The following is a 21,910-nucleotide window of genomic DNA, read 5'->3' as shown; positions in this document are numbered from 1 at the left end:
CCAAACCTCTCCCTCATTCCCAGAGAGGGGAGTTCACACCCACCACTGTGGAAATCCTCCCAGAAAGGTGAACAATCTCCTCACCTGCGTCCTAGGTGTCCCTCAGATCCTTGCCTTTGCCCTTTCTGTGTCAGGCCTATCTGCCTTCCTGCCAGTGCAATGCACCTGTGCTTTATCCCAAGCAGGCAGGCTGAGTTTTTTAATCCTAGACTTTAGGGGCCAGAATGATAAGGACCCATGATGATCCTCTGCAGGAGGGTGTTGCCATGCTGTGGCTGGTGCAGATTTGTCCCAGAAGGGGAGTCACACCTTTTTGCAGGAACTTAGAGTTTGAGGTAAAGCTCAGCAAAAAGCTGATGTCCAGGTTAGCTGCATTGAGCAAGTGTTTCTGAGCATATGATGAGGGATAGGGGAAGGAAATGTCACCCAGCAGCTCTTTTGTCCCCTGAGAGGCAATGCTACCTCTCCCAGATGCATCCTAAGACGGGGAAATCCTCTCTACTGGTGTGTGCCAGGGAATCCTTAGATTGCCCTCTCTGTTTCTAGGCTTCTGCCCTCCTTCTCCAAAAGAATACTGTAATGCGTTCCAGTCTCAACACTGGCCCATAGCCCAGACCTCTAAACTCTAGTCCTTAGGGATTTTTACATATCATAAGTTAAGTAGCAGTTTTAAATCAAGAAAGTACTCAAAAAATATAACCATGGTTGAGGATCAACAGAATAAATGGAAAATTGTGACAGATCAGCAAAGGCTTCTAGATTTTGCACATGATAAACACAATATGACAAATGGATGTATTTGAACAATTCGAGGCAAGCTCTAAAATATTTTGGGTATAAAGAATTGTATAACAGTAGATATACAGAATGAACAGGTGGATAAAATATAAAACAGACCCTCTAAAATGAACATTAGAACTTGATAAAAACTAAAAAATACACTTAAAATTTAATAAATGTATTTATGGATTTCATCTTCTCATGATAGTGTATCAGATACCTTAGAATTAATGTAGAGAAAAACTAGAAACTCTGGGCTAAAAAGAAAACTAGAAATTCTGGACCAATTGCATCTGCTTCAGGGCATCAGGGACTTAACACAGTAACAATTTATTTACCTGGCCAGTAGGTAAGAGATAATAGAACCCAGGTAGATGAGAGTAATACTTAGAGTGGTTTTTACCCTCTAAACCTTATCCGATTTTATAATATGTGGCTGAAAGACTGAGCATCCCTTACATCAGCCTCCTGAGGCTAATTTAGGGTTTCTGAATTTACATTTACATTCTATTTACATTTTAGGCTAGATAATTATTTGTTGTGGGACATGTCTTATGATTTGCAAGGTGTTTAGTACCATCACCTGTTCTCTATACACTAGATACCAATAGCACTTTCCCTACTATGGCAACGAAATTTTTGACACACATGCCAAATGTTCTCTGGGTTTGTGGAGTGGGAGCAAAAAGTCACTCCTTCTCCATAACCCCCTGCTTATTAGAATCACTAGGCTAGAGGAAAAGATGTTGGCATCTAGAGTCTGCAAAAGAAAGGGCACTAGTGTAAAGTTCTTGTTTTGGATTTAGGAAGGTAAAGAATTGCACTCTAAGGGGAAGAAAAGCTAGAAATACACATCTGTTGTAGAGTTCCTTAAGTTCCAAATCCTTTCATTGTATTACTGGTTTGAATACTCTGAGATGTCTTATGCAAAATGACAAATAGCAGAAAAAAGATGGAAAGTCCTCTATGAAGAAATATACCGTTATATTAAGCCTTACAATATTTCTAACAACCACAATTTTTAAACTTGTTTTGAGATATATTTGTAAATTCACATGTAGTTGTTATAAGTAATACAAGGGTATCCTGCATACCCTTTACCCTCTTTCAACCAGTGCTACCATTTTTTTTACAACTACAGAGTAATGTTACAACCAGGTAGCTGACATTGATATGATCCATTATTCAGATCTCCCAGTTTTACTAGTACTTGTGTGTGCATGTGTCTGTATTCATTTGAACTGAGATCTGTGGTGTTTCAGTGCATGCATAGTTTATGTATCCATGATCACAATCAATATAAAATGCTGTTACCACACAAATTCCTACTGTTGAGCTTCTATATCTACCTCTCTCATTCCCTTCCCTTATCCCATTGGCCATACCTGACAACACTAGTCTGTTCTCCATTTCTATGATTTTGTAATTCCGAGAATATTATATAAGTGGAATCATATGGTATGTAACTTTTTTATTTTTTAAAGATTTATTTATTCACGAGAGAGACAGAGACAGAGACATAGACAGAGAGAGAAGCAGGCTCCTTGTAAGTAGCCTGATGTGAGATGTGATCCCAGGACCTGGGGTTCATGAACTGAGCCAAAGGCAGGTGCTCAACTACTGAGCCATCTAGGTGCCCAGTGTGTAACTTTGTGACTTTGGTTTTCTTTACTCATCGTAATTTCCCCAGACTCACCCAAGCTCTTGTCTATTATTACAAGTTTGTTCCTTTTAGTTGCTTAGCATTTCATGGTATGAATTCCTAGCATGTTTAACCCCTCAGAATTCATGCAATATTTGGTGCATTTCTAGTTTGAGACTATTAAGTATACATATACTGGAATCTATGGAAATTTTATAAGAGAAACCATTTTAAAGAGTGACTGCTTTTTTACTTTCCCAACAATATGATCCAGTGCCTCCACTTCCTTAACAACATTTGATATTGTTACTATTTTTATTTTGGTCATTTTAATTTTAATTTGTACTTCTGTGATGGGTAATGATACTGAACAGTATTTCCTGTACTTACTTGCCAGCTCTAAATCCTTTATTTTGAAATGACCATTTATGTATCTTAAATTTTTCTAATTTTATTGTTTGTTGTTCTAAAAACTAGTCATTTGTCAGATAGTTGGTTTGAAAATACATTATTCCAGTCTTTAACATCTTTCATCCTCTTAATAGGATCTTTTTTTTTAAAAGATTTTATTTATTTATTCATGAGAGACACAGAGAAAGAGAGAGGGGCAGAGACACAGGAAGAGGGAGAAGCAGGCTCCATACAGGGAGCCTGACATGGGACTTGATCCTGGGTCTCCAAGAGATCACACCCTGGACTGAAGGAGGTGCTGAACTGCTGAGCCACCCAGGCTGCCCTCTCTTAATAGGATCTTTTTTGAAGAGCAGAAGTTTTAAATTTGGTAAGGTCCAATTTATATTTTCTTTCATGTATCATGTTTTTGGTATCAAGTTCTAAAACTCTTTTCCTAGTCCCAGATACTGAAGATTTTCTCGTATGGTGATTTGTTAAGTTCTCTAAATATATTGTACTTTTGTGTTTATATTTAAATACATGACCCATTTAGTTTAATTTTTGTAGAAGTTGCATGGTTTAAAGGTAACTTTCCCTTTCTTCTTTATTTTTGCCTATGGATGCCCAGTTTCTCTAACAATGTTGGTTGAAAAAACTATTCCTTCTCAATTCAATTACTTCTGCAACTTTGTCAAAAAAAAAAAAAAAAGAAAGAAAGAAAGAAAAAAGAAAAAAAAAGAGTTGGGATCTGTTTATGTTGGTCTGTTTCTAAAGTCTCTGTTCATATTTAGTATGTCTATCCTTCTATCTTTACCAACTCTTGCTTTATATTGAATAATTTCTTCACTTTCTCCTTTGACAAGAATGGTTTAGCCAGTCAAGGGACAGTAACTACATGTAAGTTTTAGAACAAGCTACTCTGTCTCCTATATGTCTCCTGTATATTTGTGTGTGTATACATATATGTGTGTATGGATATATATGGAGATATATATATATATATATATATATATATATATATATACACACACACACACACACACACAGAATGCATACAGGATATCTATATATCTTTATCTGTATTTATAGATATAGATATAGATATAGATAGATATAGATATAGATATAGATATCTTTGGTAGAAATTAATTAAACCAGATCAATTTAGGAAGAAATGTCAATTTAGATACTTTTGGTTGATTGTATTATTCACATCTCTTTTTTGGTGGTTGTATCAGTTATATTAAAGTTTCCACCTATAATAGTGGATTTATCTATTTTGCCTTACATATCAATCCATTTTTGCTTGGTATATTTGCTTGTGTGTAGACTTGTAGGATTCTTTTGTTTTCCTGGTAAATAGATCTCAGTACATTGTACCTTTTTTGTTTGGAGTGATTTTCTTTGCTCTGAATTCTGTTCTTTTTTTTTTTTTTTAAATTTTTATTTATTTATTTATGATAGTCACACACACACACACAGAGAGGCAGAGACACAGGCAGAGGGAGAAGCAGGCTCCATGCACCGGAAGCCCGACGTGGGATTCGATCCCGGGTCTCCAGGATCGTGCCCTGGGCCAAAGGCAGGCGCTAAACCGCTGCGCCACCCAGGGATCCCCTGAATTCTGTTCTAATAATATTACAGCCACTCCTGCTTTATTTGTTTTTTACTATAGTTTGCATGGCATATATTTTTTATTTATCTTCTTTTACTTCCAATCTACCTATGTTGTTGAATTTGAAGTGAGTTTCTTGTAAACAGCTTATAGCTGGGTCATGTTTTGTTTTGTTTTGTTTTTAAATCCATTCGCCATTTTCTGCCTTTTAGTTGGTGTTTTATGAGTATTTACATTTAAGGTAATACTGTTATGTTAGAGCTTAAATCTGCCATTTTATATAGTTGTGTTTTTGTTTGTTCCACTTTTCATATAAGTTTCTCTTGTCTCACTGTGGGTTACTTGAATAGTTTTTAGGATCTCATATTGATATACTTTAGTATTTTTGAATGTATTTCTTTCTTAAATTTTCTTAGTGGTTAAAAGTATTTTAAATTTGAAACCCTCTGGGGGAACCCAATACAAATCTGCTTCATTGTTTATGGATGAAAACATTTATGGTATATTATTGTTTTATCTGGTTATACAGCTTGGAAGAGGTGCCTGAAAGTTTTTGGACCTGTTTATGATTCCTTGTGCTTTTTTATGTATTTCTGCTCTATCCATTTTATTTGAGCTTTATATGTGTATATTTATGAACAGGATAATTAAACCAAACCTTGGCATTATAATTTAAGTGATGGCTATTTATTTACTTACTTATTTTTACAGTGTGAGAATGAGGAAAATGGTTGTGGAATCCTATGTTGATAGAGTTGCTTCTAAGCCATTGCTGGTGAGATGTCACTCAAGCAAGGTGACCATTTATAAGAGAAAAATCACATAAATGACTTAGAGGTAATAGATAAAAGATAAGTGGAAATTTAATGAGTCAAAAAGCAAATTTAGGCAGTGAGAAAGTTAGTAAAAAGTGAAAAAAACTAAGGACTAACCTGAGGCTGCCGAAGTACCTAGTTACACCTGATGATGGAATGGGTAGAACAGAAGACTGTAAGCCAAAAGGTGGTTGGGAAGATATGTGTGGCTGTAATAACTCCTTCCTATACATAATTGCCAAAAAGAATTACAGTGTTTCAGTGGGAGAAAATCTAGGAGCCTCTTTAAACATCATATTGGTGATCCCTTGTAGAGAAGCTATTAAAATGAATCTTAACACCTGAAATACCTTATAAGGACCTCCTTGTTTTGCATTAGCTAGTGTGGAGAGAAATCCATGTTCAGTATTACTCAATACACTAGATAGCTGCAGCTTTGATGGAATGTGGATAGGTATATAAACTCTCAAAATGCATATCTGAATAAAGCCAAAGGTATGTAACATATCCTGAAGAGCAGAATTGTTATACACCACTTTTAATTTTCAAATGGAATCCTACTTCTGAGGTTGCTGGAGGTAAGAATGCAAGCCATTTTGGATATCACATATAATGACACTAAATTTCTTCCAGTTCCTTTAACTCAAGTTATGAATAATGATGAAATAAAAATGGTTCCAACTGTTAAGACTCCCTATGTAACTAATGTTGGCGGAATAAGGTAAAGTGAAATAGTGTTATGGTCCTCCTCTCTTAGCTTTCCCAAAGTGGCGTTGAATAATAAAAAAAATTAGTGTTCTTTCAAAATAAGCAATAATGATAAAATGATGAAAATACTTAGAAAAATTAAACATGTAACTGTTGAGTTATCTCATTAAAATTAGTATAAATATTAAGGAAATAACTGGACTATTTATTAAATTTATGAAACCAACCAATTAATGTCAGTCCACCACTTTGAAATCAACCAGAGATTGATTCACTCCAGTGAACATGTTTTTAAGAGTTACCTGCCGGGGAGGGGCAAGATGGAGGAAGAGTAGGGTCCCCAAGTCACCTGTCCCCACCAAATTACCTAGATAACCTTCAAATCATCCTGAAAATCTACGAATTTGGCCTGAGATTTAAAGAGAGAACAGCTGGAATGCTACAGTGAGAAGACTTCACGCTTCTATCAAGGTAGGAAGACGGGAAAAAAGAAATAAAGAAACAGAAGGCATCCAAGGCGGGGGGCCAGAGGAGCCGGGCTGAGGCCGGGGCGAGTGTCCCCAGGACGGGAGAGCCCCGTCCCGGAGGAGCAGGAGCTGCACCAACCTTCCCGGGCAGAAAGGGGCTCGCAGGGAGTTGGAGCAGGACCCAGGAGGGCGGGGATGCCCTCGGGCTCCCGGGGACACTAACAGACACCTGCGCCCCGGGAGAGCCCCACACCCCGTCCGAGCTCCCTAAAGGGCTGCAGCGCGCATGGCGGGACCAGAGCAGCTCGGAGGGGCTCGGGGGAGGCTCCGCGGAGGGGGCTGCGGGGCGGGAGCACAAATCCAACAGCGCAGACCGGGAGCACAGGGCGCCAGGACACAGCCCAGGATCCGGCCTCCCCCCGGGGAAAGGCAGAGACCAGGAGGGAACAGGACAGCAAGGACACTCCTGCCCCGAGCTGAGCAGATCAGCGGCCCCGCCCCAGAGCCTCCAGGCCCTGCAGACCGAGAGCTCTGGAGTTACTGCGGGAGCTGACTCCAGGGCTCCAGAGCTGGCCCCGCCACTGCAGTTGTTCCTCCTGGGGCCTCGCGGTAAACAACCCCCACTGAGCCTCACAGTGGCCTCACCAGATAAACAGGATAAACATTACTCACTGAGCCCTGCACCAGGCAGGGGGCTGAGCAGCTACCCCAAGTGCTAACACCTGAAAATCAGCACAAAAGGCCCCTCCCCCAGGAGACCAGCTAGACGGACAGGGGAAAAACAAATTATTGACCAAGCAGCCCTGGAAAGTTCCAGGGGAAGTCAAGGCACTTACAGTATACAGAATCAGAGGATACTCCCCCGTGTTTTTTTTTTTTTTTTCATTTGTTTGCTTCCCCACCCCCTTTCTTTTTCTTTTTCTTTCTCTTTTCTTTCTTTTTTTTTCATTTTTTCTTCCTTTTTTTCTTTTTTCTTCTTCTCTTTTCTTTCCTTCTTTCTATATTCTCTTTTTCTCCTTTTCCCAATACAACTTGTTTTTGGCCACTCTGCAGTGAGCAAAATGACTAGAAGTAAAACCTCACCTCAAAAGAAAGAATCAGAAACAGTCCTCTCTCCCACAGAGTTACAAAATTTGGATTACAATTCAATGTCAGAAAGCCAATTCAGAAGCACTATTATAAAGCTACTGGTGGCTCTAGAAAAAGGCATGAAGGACTCAAGAGACTTCATGACTGCAGAATTTAGATCTAATCAGGCAGAAATTAAAAATCAATTGAATGAGATGCAATCCAAACTAGAAATCCTAACCACGAGGGTTAACGAGGTGGAAGAACGAGTGAGTGACATAGAAGACAAGTTGATAGCAAAGAGGGAAACTGAGGAAAAAAAAGACAAACAATTAAAAGACCATGAGGATAGATTAAGGGAAATAAATGACAGCCTGAGGAAGAAAAACCTACATTTAATTGGGGTTCCCGAGGGCGCCGAAAAGGACAGAGGTCCAGAATATGTATTTGAACAAATCATAGCTGAAAACTTTCCTAATCTGGGAGGGAAACAGGCATTCAGATCCAGGAAATAGAGAGATTCCCCCCCCTAAAATCAGTAAAAACCGTTCAACACCTCCACACTTAATAGTTAAGCTTGCAAATGCCAAAGATAAAGAGAAAATCCTTAAAGCAGCAAGAGACAAGAAATCCCTGACTTTTATAGGGAGAAGTATTAGGGTAACAGCAGACCTCCCCACAGAGACCTGGCAGGCCAGAAAGGGCTAGCAGGATATATTCAGGTTCCTAAGTGAGAAAAACATGCAACCAGGAATACTTAATCTAGCAAGGCTCTCATTTTAAGGGGGACTCTCAAAGTTCCCCTTTAAGAAGTCCAATGGGACAATCCACAAAAACGGGAACTGAATAGATATCATGATGACACTAAACTCATATCTTTCAATAGTAACTCTAAAAGTGAACGGGCTTAATGACCCCATCAAAAGGCGCAGGGTTTCAGACTGGATAAAAAAGCAGGACCCATCTATTTGCTGTCTACAAGAGACTCATTTTAGACAGAAGGACACCTATAGCCTGAAAATAAAAGGTTGGAGAACCATTTACCATTCAAATGGTCCTCAAAAGAAAGCAGGGGTAGCCATCCTTATATCAGATAAACTAAAATTTACCCCGAAGACTGTAGTGAGAGATGAAGAGGGACACTATATCCTACTTAAAGGATCTATCCAACAAGAGGACTTAACAATCCTCAATATATATGCCCCGAATGTGGGAGCTGCCAAATAATCAATTAATAACAAAAGTTAAGACATACTTAGATAATAATACACTTATACTTGGTGACTTCAATCTAGCATTTTCTACACTTGATAGGTCTCTAAACACAACATCTCCAAAGAAATGAGAGCTTTAAATGATACACTGGATCAGATGGATTTCACAGATATCTATAGAACTTTACATCCAAACTCAACTGAATACACATTCTTCTCAAGTGTACGTGGAACTTTCTCCAGAATAGACCACATACTGAGTCACAAATCGGGTCTGAACCGATACCAAAAGATTGGGATCGTGCCCTGCATATTCTCAGACCATAATGCCTTGAAATTAGAACTAAATCACAAGAAGTTTGGAAGGACCTCAAACACGTGGAGGTTAAGGACCATCCTGCTAAAAGATGAAAGGGTCAACCAGGAAATTAAGGAAGAATTAATAAGATTCATGGAAACTAATGAGAATGAAGATACAACCATTCAAAATCTTTGGGATGCAGCAAAAGCAGTCCTCAGGGGGAAATATATCGCAATACAAGCATCCACTCAAAAACTGGAAAGAACTCAAATACAAAAGCTAACTTTACACCTATAGGAGCTGGAGAAAAAAGAGCAAATATATCCTACACCCAGCAGAAGAAGAGAGTTAATAAAGATTCGAGCAGCACTCAAGGAAATCGAGACCAGAAGAACTGTGGAACAAATCAACAAAACCAGGAGTGGGTTCTTTGAAAGAATTAATAAGATAGATAAACCATTAGCCAGCCTTATTAAAAAGAAGAGAGAGAAGACTCAAATTAATAAAATCATGAATGAGAAAGGAGAGATCACTACCAACACCAAGGAAATACAAACGATTTTAAAAACATATTATTAACAGCTATACTCCAATAAATTAGGCAATCTAGAAGAAATGGATGCATTTCTGGAAAGCCACAAACTACCAAAACTGGAACAGGAAGAAATAGAAAACCTGAACAGGCCAATAACCAGGGAGGAAATTGAAGCAGTCATCAAAAACCTCCCAAGACACAAAATCCAGGGCCAGATGGCTTCCCAGGGGAATTCTATCAAACGTTTAAAGAAGAAACCATACCTATTCTACTAAAGCTGTTTGGAAAGATAGAAAGAGATGGAGTATGTCCACATTCGTTCTATGAGGCCAGCATCACCTTAATTCCAAAACCAGACAAAGACCTCACCAAAAAGGAGAATTAAAGACCAATATCCCTGATGAACATGGATGCAAAAATTCTCAACAAGATACTAGCCAATAGGATCCAACAGTACATTAAGAAAATTATTCACTATGACCAAGTAGGATTTATCCCCGGGACACAATTAAAACACTCGTAAAACAATCAATGTGATTCATCATATCAGCAAGAGAAAAACTAAGAACCATATGATCCTCTCATTAGATGCAGAGAAAGCATTTGACAAAATACAGCATCCATTCCTGATCAAAACTCTTCAGAGTGTAGGGATAGAGGGAACATTCCTCAACATCTTAAAAGCCATCTACGAAAAGCCCACAGTAAATATAATTCTCAATGGGGAAGCACTGGGAGCCTTTCCCCTAAGATCAGAAACAAGACAGGGATGTCCACTCTCACCACTGCTATTCAACATAGTACTGGAAGTCCTAGCCTCAGCAATCAGACAACAAAAAGACATTAAAGGCATTCAAATTGGCAAAGAAGAAGTCAAACTCTCCCTCTTCGCCAATGACATGATACTCTGCATAGAAAACCCAAAAGCCTCCACCCCAAGATTGCTAGAACTCATACAGCAATTTGGTAGCGTGGCAGGATACAAAATCAATGCCCAGAATTCAGTGGTATTTCTATACACTAACAATGAGACTGAAGAAAGAGAAATTAAGGAGTCAATCCCACTTACAATTGCACCCAAAAGCATAAGATACCTAGGAATAAACCTAACCAAAGAGGTAAAGGATCTATGACCTAAAAAACTATAGAACATTTCTGAAAGAAATTGAGGAAGACACAAAGAGATGGAAAAATATTCCATGCTCATGGATTGGCAGAATTAATATTGTGAAAATGTCAATATTACCCAGGGCAATTTACACATTTAATGCAATCCCTATCAAAATACCATGGACTTTCTTCAGAGAGTTAGAACAAATTATTTTAAGATTTGTGTGGAATCAGAAAAGACCCCGAATAGCCAGGGGAATTTTAAAAAAGAAAACCATATCTGGGAGCATCACAATGCCAGATTTCAGGTTGTACTACAAAGCTGTGGTCATCACGACAGTGTGGTACTGGCACAAAAACAGACACATAGATCAATGGAACAGAATAGAGAATCCAGAAGTGGACCCTCAACTTTATGGTCAACTAATATTCGATATAGGAGGAAAGACTATCCACTGGAAGAAAGACAGTCTCTTCAATAAATGGTGCTGGGAAAATTGGACATCCACATGCAGAAGAATGAAACTAGACCACTCTCTTTCACCATACACAAAGACAAACTCAATGGATGAAAGATCTAAATGTGAGACAAGATTCCATCAAAATCCTAGAGAAGAACACAGGCAACACCGTTTTTGAACTCAGCCACAGTAACTTCTTGCAAGATACATCCGCGAAGGCAAAAGAAACAAAAGCAAAAATGAACTATTGGGACTTCATCAAGATAAGAAGCTTTTGCACAGCAAAGGATACAGTCAACAGAACTCAAAGACAACCTACAGGATGGGAGAAGATATTTGCAAATGACGTATCAGATAAAGGGCTAGTTTCCAAGATCTATAAAGAACTTATTAAACTCAACACCAAAGAAACAAACAATCCAATCATGAAATGGGCAAAAGACATGAAGAGAAATCTCACAGAAGAAGACATAGACATGGCCAACATGCACATGAGAAAATGTTCTGCATCACTTGCTATCAGGGAAATACAAATCAAAACCACAATGAGGGGGATCACTGGGTGGTGCAGCGGTTTGTTGCCTGCCTTTGGCCCAGGGCGCTATCCTGGAGACCCGGGATCGAGTCCCGCATCGTGCTCCCGGTGCATGGAGCCTGCTTCTCCCTCTGCCTGTGTCTCTGCCTCTCTCTCTCTCTCTCTGTGACTATCATAAATTAAAAAAAAAAAAAAAAACACACACACACACAATGAGATACCACCTCACACCAGTGAGAATGGGGAAAATTAACAAGGCAGGAAACCACAAATGTTGGAGAGGATGTGGAGAAAATGGAACCCTCTTACACTGTTGTTGGGAATGTGAAATGGTGCAGCCACTCTGGAAAACTGTGTGGAGGTTCCTCAAAAAGTAAAAAATAGACCTGTCCTACGACCCAGCAATTGCACTGTTGGGTATTTACCCCAAAGATACAGATGCAATGAAACGCCGGGACACCTGCACCCCGATGTTTATAGCTGCAATGTCCGCAATAGCCAAACTGTGGAAGGAGCCTCGGTGTCCATCGAAAGATGAATGGATAAAGAAGATGTGGTTTATGTATGCAATGGAATATTAGCCATTAAAAATGACAGATACCCACTATTTGCTTCAACGTGGATGGAAATTGTGGGTATTATGCTGAGTGAAATAAGTCAATTGGAGAAGGACAAACATTATATGTTCTTAGTCATTTGGGGAATATAAATAATAGTGAAAGGGAATAGAAGGGAAGGGAGAATAAATGCGTAGGAAATATCAGAAAGGGAGACAGAACGTAAAGACTGGTAACTCTGGGAAACGAACTAGGGGTGGTGGAAGGGGAGGAGGGCAGGGGGTGGGGGTGAATGGATGACGGGCACTGAGGTGGGCACTTGACGGGATGAGCACTGGGTGTTATTCTGTATGTTGGCAAATTGAACACCTATAAAAATAAATTTATTATAAAAAATAAGAGTTATCTGCCAAAAATTTAGTAACTATTCCATTCATTTCTCAATTTTTATGAAATTTTAATGTCTCATCAATTTCTCCAACAACAGATTTGCTCATATACTTTATATGTACTATATACGTACATATATACTCTCTATATGTATCCACACACTATAGTATACTACATACATATATATAGTGTATATAGGATACTACCAAAGATGAAGTAACTAGAAGGTCAACTTTTTGGGCCCAACCCTCAAGAGGAGACCCAAGATACTTTCTATCAGAATGACTAAAATGCCCTGAGGATGGAGAAAAAAAACTTAACCAGATTGCTGGACAGTATGTACAACTGTTTGTCATACCCAACATTGTTTGCAAACAAGAAAAGAAATTAAATGCAGACTTGTACTGCCTATTGACAGGCATAGACCAGCCCTAGCAGATTACACTGGCTTATTACCTGTAGTTTCAGGTAGATACTAATGAGTCTTAACCAAGCTAGTTGCTCATGGTTGATGTGGATTTGCATATTCATTAACTGAAGCAATTATGTCTATCATTATAAGAGGTTTAAAGCTGATATTATTTGTTTGGACCTCATAGTTATCATCTAATCAAGGTACCCATTTTACTGCTGATACAGTGCAATAATGGACCAAGTAGCATCCTATAATGAAATTTTCATGCATTTCATCATCCTTAAAAAGTAGATAGGTTGAAAATTGGAATAGACAGTTAAAATATATGCTTGATCTATTTTGGGGAAAATGTGTTTCTTTCTTCATCCCCTCACCTTCTCTTTTCTCCCCTCCCCTCCCTTCTCTATCAGTTCTTGTAGTGCCAGGACCTGGGTTGCATTTATGAGTCCTGGTAAAAGAATCAATTTCTAAATATGATACTAGGACGTATTTATATCTCTAAATATTTCTTACTGAATATATAGGGGAATAATGGGATGGTTTACTACTTCTTCTTACCTCCCTAAGCTAGTATTAACAATTTCTGCTTCTTTCTTACTTAATGGGTGAGACAGTCACATAAGCTAATATTTACCTAACTTTGCTAAGCCCACACTTTGTGCCTGTGAATGGGCAAAGGGAGAAGCATTGACCAAATTTATACTGCTGTTAACTGAATGTGTCAGTCCTCTGCCTGGTACAAATGGTCCTACCCTGGGAAGGAAGTTTATTAGTACTGGGCAAAAGCTAATGACATTTGAAAATAAGGGAAACTGTTACTCATGGAAAGGAAGCCAGTGAGTGGAAAATGAAAACAGTAAAAGCTAATTTTATTTTGGTGCCTGTGAAAGACCAAAAGCAAGAAATTTAATATTACCATTTAGCTGCATTTATAGATGCCCATAAAGGTGAAGCTAATTGCTGCCCTTTTCTCCACATCCTTGCCAACACTTAGTTACCACTTGTCTTTTTAATGACAAGTGGGAAGTGATACCTCATTGTGAGTTTGATTTGTATTTCTTTGGTGATTAGTGATGTTTAGCACCTTTTCATGTACCTATTTGCCATTTGTATGCCTACTTTGAAAAAAAAAAAGTTTATTCAGTCCCTCTGCTCAATTTTTAATCAGATTTTTTGCTGTTGATTTACATGAGTTCTTTATGTATTTTGAATGTTAATTCCATATCAGTGATATGATTTGCAATTTTTTCCCATTCCAATGGTTACTTTTTCATTTTGTTGATTTTTTTTCCTTTGCTGAGCAGAATATTCTTATTTTTCTGTTTTTGCTTTTGTTGCTTGTGTTTTTAGTATCATATCCAAAAATATCATTGTCAAGACTCATGTCAAGAAGTTTTTTTCCCTAAAGGATTGCAGAAGGGGAAAAGGGTGGGAGGATGGGGTAGCTGGATGACGAGCACTAGAGAGGGCACTCAATGGGATGAGAACTGGGTGTTATACACCCAGTTGGCAAAGAATTTAAATTTTAAAAAATCCTAGAAAAAAAGTTTTTTCCGGGATCCCTGGGTGGTGCAGCGGTTTGGCGCCTGCCTTTGGCCCAGGGCATGATCCTGGAGACCCGGGATCGAATCCCACGTCGGGCTCCCAGTGCATGGAGCCTGCTTCTCCCTCTGCCTGTGTCTCTGCCTCTCTCTCTCTCTCTCTCTCTGTGTGACTATCATAAATAAATAAATTAATTAATTAATTAAAAAAAAAAGTTTTTTCCTGTTTTTTTTTTCCAGAAGTTTTAGGGTTTCAAGTCTATGTCTTTAATCTATTTTGAGTTAGTTTTGTGAGTGGTGTGAGATAAGGGTTCAATTTAAATGTTTTACATGTAGCTATGCATGTTTCCCAACACTAATTATTAAATACAATATTTTTTCCCTTTAAGTATTCTTGGTTCTCTTGTGAAATATTAGTTGACCATATATACAGGAGCATATTTCTGGACTCTTGATTATTTTCCATTGGCCTATGTGTCTGTTTTTATGCCAGTACCATACTATTTTCATTAAATGGCTTTGTAATATAGTTTGAAATTAGGAAGTGTGATGCCTCCAACTTTGGATCTTTTTCAAATTGCTCTGGCTATTTGGGATCTTTTGTGGTTTGTTACAAATTTTAGGATTCAGAACTTGTCGTTAATCATTCATATACAACTTATTGATTTTTACTAAACATGCATTTCTAGTCAGAATATTTAATAAAATTTAACATAGTTTTGTGGATATATCATTCTCTCTATATATTCTTTTCCTACTTGCTTTTGACAGCATTCTTCCTTAGATTCATTTCAGCTGATGTATTCTTCTTCATATATGCAGTCCATATACATGAACATAGCAAAAATTACCCCTCATTTGATGGAAATTTATGTTTTCTGGATTTTTATTTTGCTCTAATAAGGTATGTTGTTATAAATATTCTGTCTATGTGTTTTTAGTATCATATCCAAAAATATCATTATTTTTCCATTAGAGAACATAACTAGAAGTAAGGTATACCAGATTTTTCTCTTTGCTTTCCAAATTTTTAAAACAATTTTGAAGTACTATATAAGCAATTTGTGTGTTTCTGCAACCTGCTTTGTGGACTGTTGGTAATTTTTGCCAGTTGGTTAGATGTGCATGCATCTTTCCCTGTGATTTTGATTTGTGTCTTCCCAGTTTTTTTCCTTCATAAGGTTAGGCATTTTTAATATTCAGTGCCCATTTCAGTTTTATTATCTTTTAACTATCTGTTCACGTCTTCTGATCATTTTTCTATTCAAGTGTTGAATCTTTTGTTGATATATTACAATTTGATATATATTTTTGAGATTAATCCTTTAATAAAAACATGTATAACATATATAATCCTAAATTTGGACTTCATTTTGTCACAGCTTACTGTTATTTTTGATGCACAAAGATTTAAGTTTAAATGCTGAATTTAGCAATCAGCCATTCCTTATCTCAATGTGATTTGATTTTATTATAAATAGGAATAAATAAAAACATTATGAAAATAAAAGTAATATTCTAACATACTACATGAACTTCTTGTTAAAAAAGAGCTTTTATAATTACCTATGTATTAATATTTTTTTGGTTTACCTTAAAAAGAATCTGTACTTTGTGGTTAAGCTTAATTTAAAATAGAGCAAAATTTATTCCTGTGTTTCTCCCTGAATTTGAACTCTGAAGAATAACTTGCAAACTACCTAATGAAAATAACACTTTATTTTCCCATATTTATATCCAGACAATACTCTTATGTATATTTATATTCAAGTTAACCATTAATAGAAATGAGGACAGATTTCACTTAAGTGATCTACTCTTTATGCTTTCATTTCTTTTTTTTTTAATTAAGATTTTATTTATTTATTTTTATTCATGAGAAACACACAGAGAGAGAGAGGCAAAGACATAGGCAGAGGGAGAAGCAGGCTCCATGCAGGAAGCACAATACGGGATTCGATTCTGGAACTCCGGGATCACGCCCTGAGCCAAAGGCAGACGCTCAACCACTGAGCCACCCAGGTGTCCCTTTATGCTTTTATTTCAAAGAAATTTTATAAGACAGACAAAGTTGATGGCATCAACATGCAAATTAATTAAGAATAAAGAAAATATGGGAGTGGAGAGAATTTCTGAAACCACTATAAAATCAGAAGGTGGTTAGACTTAGTATTTATTCTTGTACATACATATACAAATATATAAATATGTATGCGTATGTATATATACATACCTGAACATATATATACATGTATTCATACATATTTTATTGATAGATAAAATTCCATACAGTGTGGGATTTAATCAGCTGAAATGTTCTTTAAGATTAAATTTTATACATTTATTATACAATTTTTATATTCTATAAGCTTTATAGCAATTAAGTGAAATATTCAAATAAGTAAAACTAACTGAATTTATTGTCCTCAATAAATTAGGTATTAGAGAATATGTTCACATTCTCAAGGTATTTACATATAGAAATGTATTGTTTTTGTATTCATTGATGAAACTTTTAGAAGTCATTTCTCTCATAAAAACATGATCTGTGAACATTAAATATCATGTCTACATAGTCTCAAAGTATACTGAGAATAAAAATGGATATTGCATTTATTGAATTTATCAATAAAATAAGATTTCTTGGAATGGAACGAAATGAGGAAAATGAAGTTAATAAAATATGCATTATCATATTATCAATATATGAAATACATCTAATATTGTTCAGACTATAAACTTGGGCCATGTCCTGTAGCACTTCTGGGTCTAATTAGTTTTTACTGTCTTAAGAATGTACAGTCTCTTAATACTGATATTGTTGTTTGTTAATCTATGGTAACACGTATAATTGGGAAGAAGCAAAGCAATTTAGGTTTATGAAGCAATTCCATTTACTTCAAAAGCTACTCTGCTGTTACCTGTATGTGTACATTTTTATTTATGCCCATAAGTTAACCTAATGTGATAAATGGAATCTTTATTTGACATATTGATGTAAGGACAATGTTATTTCTATAATTCATATATTCTGATGTCTTGAAACTGCTTATTCATAAAGGGCATGCAGTGCCCTTTTTGTAATATTATCCCAAGCTACATACTTTGTAGGTTAGAGAAGTTGCCTGTAAAAATGCTTTAGGTCCTAAAAAAAGTTTTATTTTATCATCACATTTCTATTGTCTAGTTTGGTAATTCAGGCATCAAATTTAGCTCATTCATGATACTAGATTAATTCAAGAGGTCTAAATGGCTTTACTTTGAGAAAATATAACTTTATGATTATGATTTAAACTAATATTAAAAGATCTAAAGAAAGTTAAAAAAGGAGTTTCAAAATGTTTTGAGTTGTAAATGAGAGAAAGTCAAAATAAATCTTTCCAAATTAGCAGCTTCACATCTACTAACACTCAAGCTGTGACATGACTGATGTTCACAATTTTACTTCTACTATTAGGAGAGCATTCATTTTAAGATTTGGCCATGTCACATTAGTTTACTGCTTGGACTTCTCTGTATTGCCAAGGAAATAGGATGGATTACCATCATCCAGGCTTTCATCATTCATCCACTTTATTTCCTAGAGGAGATGGCTAGTAATGCTAGTTGAAAAAGGAGAATAAGGATCTAGTTGCACAAACATTAAAAAAAACTAGCTACCACATTCCACTGCTTCATATGGTCATTGCTTTTCAGGGCTGCTGCAGATCTCTCAGATTTGCTTTCCCTAGAATTCCTCTGTGTTATTGGACAGAGCCCATTCTGCTACACTCTAAACGTAGATGGCACAAGTAACTTTTGTTTAATATAATCTACAAAAGTTTAGATAATTTATGACATTAAATAAATTCTAAACCAAGATGTTAGATGTGAGGTGCATGTGTAGATTTCAGCATGATGCCTATAAATCAGGAATATTCATAGATTTTTCCAACTACAGTGCATTGTCTGGTACTGGCATGACTAAATAGCTCTTAAAGATGATCCTTTCTACATCAAAATATTTTAGCTTTTGTAAGATATATGGAAGTAGTTTGACCTTTTACAATTAGTATTTTTAAAATCTTTATAAAAAGAAAAGGTTTGTAATTCAAATTTTCATTTAGAGTTTAGGGAATTTTCTTTAAAAAATGCATTTCCCTCTCATTTTTCTCTCTTTTCTTCAAGACATATCCATTTTAGCATAATTGTTCTCCTTCAAAAGGTATATTGAATCCCAAGTCCCTCGTTTGTCAGAATGTGACTATTTTTGAACATGGGGGTCAATATAGTTAAGATATGCCATATTGGAGAAGGGTGAGCCCTTAATGTAATATTACTGGTTCTTATAAGAAAAGATAAATTGGGACATAGACAAAAGACAAAAAGAAGGCAGCCATTTGAAGACAGCGGTAGGGGTGGAATTTATACTGCTTTAGCTAAGGAATGTCTGGGGCTACCAAAAGCTAGGAGAGTCAAGGGAAGATTTTCCCATAGAGATTTTAGAGGATACTTGGCCCTGATAATACTTGATTTTAGGCTTCTAGACTCTAGAACTGTGAAGACAATATTTTTGTTGCTTTAAGCTATCCACTTTGTCATACTGTGTTATCTTTGCCCTCAGAAACTAGTTCAGCAACTGAACTCTATCTCTTCCTCTTTAAAAGTTATTCTGTATAAAAAAAATATATGCTTTTCTTTATACTATATTGATGGATACATATTTATCTCTACAAGTAGAAGATATATCTCCAATAGGATGGCTAAAGGAAGAAATGTTAATTGTAAAATTGAGGGTAATCTAAAAAAAAAAAAAGAAAAGGAGAGTACTCTAAAAATGATGAAGTAATGTAGTCTGATTCAAATGGTTATGTTCATATTTTCTTAGCTTTCAACGTAATTAAAAAAATAACAACTCCTGACAACAAATATAGCAATTAGAGCAATAACATTAATTATTATTATTAAAGTCTACCAAAATATATACAGGCCATGTTCCAAGTTTTTATGGTAATTGCAAAATGAGTTTATAGCAAGCATTTTGGATTTCTCACTTGCATGTATCTATCATATTTGAGGATAAGATGGCAACTCGTTGACTATCACTTAGTCATGATCTCAGTCAATTATTCATTATGTCTCCATCTCAGCTGATGGAAATGTATACGAATCTTTTTCATTGGATCCTGGGTCTATCACACCAACACATCTGTCTTTCTCCATGTTGCCAGTCTTTCAAAAGTCTTTAACTTAATTATCTTACTGTGAATCAAGAAAATAAAATGCAAGAGTAATACTTCTCCACTTAAATGTCATGACGCATATTGGTTGATGGAGCAATAGCTAAAACATTCTCTGTATATCTTTGAAACAGAGGAAACCATCCATGGTTTACCCATTTTTACTGCTGTGTTTATCTATCTGAAAAAGCCCAGTTTCCTTGATATATACATATTGTTGACCCATTTAAAAAAATCACAAACACATGTGAAAAAATACATCTCATGTGACAATCAGTACATAGTTCAAACATTATTTCAGGCTAAATGCCACAATTTGCCTTTCATAGATAACACAGGAAAGCAGTTATAAGTCATGACTCCTACTGGATATTTTTTAGTGTGCATTTGCTAGTGTTTATTTGAATCAAGCAAGGGACAAATATAAATTCTCTTTCCATCTGTACAATGACACTTAAAATACCCTCCTAAAAGTGTATGTACTTTCACATGAAAGTGCTGTTTATCATATAGTTGAACCATATTTATCTAAAAATATTTCCCTACATGTTTATCTTTTCTTTTTTCCACATCAGCCGTTTAGTAGTAGAGAAGCAATCCTTCTATCCCTTCCAATCCATGGGAAATAAATGTGGGTATTAGATAAGAATCTAATTCGGGTTTTGATGGTATATCTGGTATATCTGATGGTAGGAAGCACAGCTCAGATATGTAGTTTATATCAAGCTTTCAACTATTTTCCTCATGTCTAGATTTTGAAATCCTTTGTTTTACAGGACTAATGACTCCTAACCAGCCTATTGCAAGGGAAATTGCTGACCCCAATACAAGAGACTTTTCTTTTTTTTTTTAAGATTGTATTTATTTATTTATTCATTCATTCATTCATTCATTCATGAGAGACACACACACACACAGAGGCAGAGACACAGGCAGAGGGGGAAGCAGGCTCCATGCAGGGAGCCGGATGTGGGACTCCATCCTGGAACTCTTGGATCACACCCTGAGCCAAAGGCATATGCTCAACTACAGAGCCACCCAGTCGTCCCACAAGAGACTTCTTAATTCATCTTTATTGTGATCTATGGAAAGGATAGTTAAGTATTTAACTAAGAGGGAAGCAAGCAGGTGTGAAACATGCACATGCATATTTTAATCTCCATTATCAGATAAATTTACTCTGGTGGTGAACACAGTAAGGCAGGAGTGCAGCAAAAGTAGAATTGGACAATCTTTCCCCCAAAATTTTGGAAGTGCTTAAGTACTTATTTTATACAGATCAAGCTAGAAATACTGAGAATCAAAAACAATGGAAACTTTCCAAAGTGCATTTGGTGATGTGAAGTATAAAAAATTTTAGAGCAGTAGGATAAATATCACTTAAAAATGGGGAAAATAACTCAGAAATAATAAGTAAAATGAAATTGCTATTTGGAAAAAACATTTTATTATAGGAAATCTTATGTAATAATATATATTAGAAAAATACTTTCAAAGTTTTAGTAAATTTAAAATTTAAAGGTAAAAGTTGAATAATTTATTTTTCTTTTTTAAAGATTTTATTTATTTATTCATGAGAGACACATAGAGAGAGAGGCAGAGACACAGGCAGAGAGAGAAGCAGGCTCCATGAAGGGAGTCCAACATGGGACTCAATCCCAGGTCTCCAGGATCATGCCCTGGATGGAAGGCCACGCTAAACTGCTTAGCCACCTAGGCTGCCCGAATAATTTCTTGATGGTGTAATTATATACTTAGAAAACCAAAGAGAAATAAATGAAAAATACTTTCATCTATTTTAAAAAGCCATTTTTAAAGTAATCATGAAAATTAAGAACATACCTATATACAAATTATAGTCATTAAAATAGAGATCCTGTTTTCAATAGCAATAAAATATCTTAACTTAATTAAGAGATATACCTAATAATGGTTTATACATTTTTTTAAATAAACATAAAAAATTAGCACATTGACCTTAAATACTGTTGAGTCACGGACAGAAACATTTGATAATAGAATGCCATATGATGTCAATAGATAGGATGACTTCATGTCAGTTATTTGTAAATCATTCTGTGAAATTTTTTTTAAGATTTGTTTGTTTATTCATGAGAGACACAGAGAGAAAGAGGCAGAAACAT

The 21,910-nt window shown here is 36.2% G+C and overlaps 1 long non-coding RNA gene across 2 annotated transcripts in view; it reads left to right on the top strand.

Annotated features, from left to right (window-relative positions):
* LOC140607970 (uncharacterized) overlaps window positions 1-21,910 on the top strand; it is a 353,114-nt gene that overhangs the window by 56,862 nt on the left and 274,342 nt on the right. Inside the window, exon 1 of one of the 2 annotated variants that reach the window (XR_012009914.1) lies at window positions 15,270-15,451. The exons of the other annotated variant lie outside the window; for it this stretch is intronic. This is a non-coding gene — a long non-coding RNA (uncharacterized lncRNA). Of the gene's footprint in view, window positions 1-15,269; window positions 15,452-21,910 lie in introns of those variants that run through there. 2 annotated transcript variants of the gene reach the window in all.

Source organism: Canis lupus, chromosome 17, assembly GCF_048164855.1.
Source record: "Canis lupus baileyi chromosome 17, mCanLup2.hap1, whole genome shotgun sequence".
NCBI classification, from domain to species: domain Eukaryota; kingdom Metazoa; phylum Chordata; class Mammalia; order Carnivora; family Canidae; genus Canis; species Canis lupus.
This window is presented reverse-complemented; position numbering and strand designations above follow the sequence as displayed.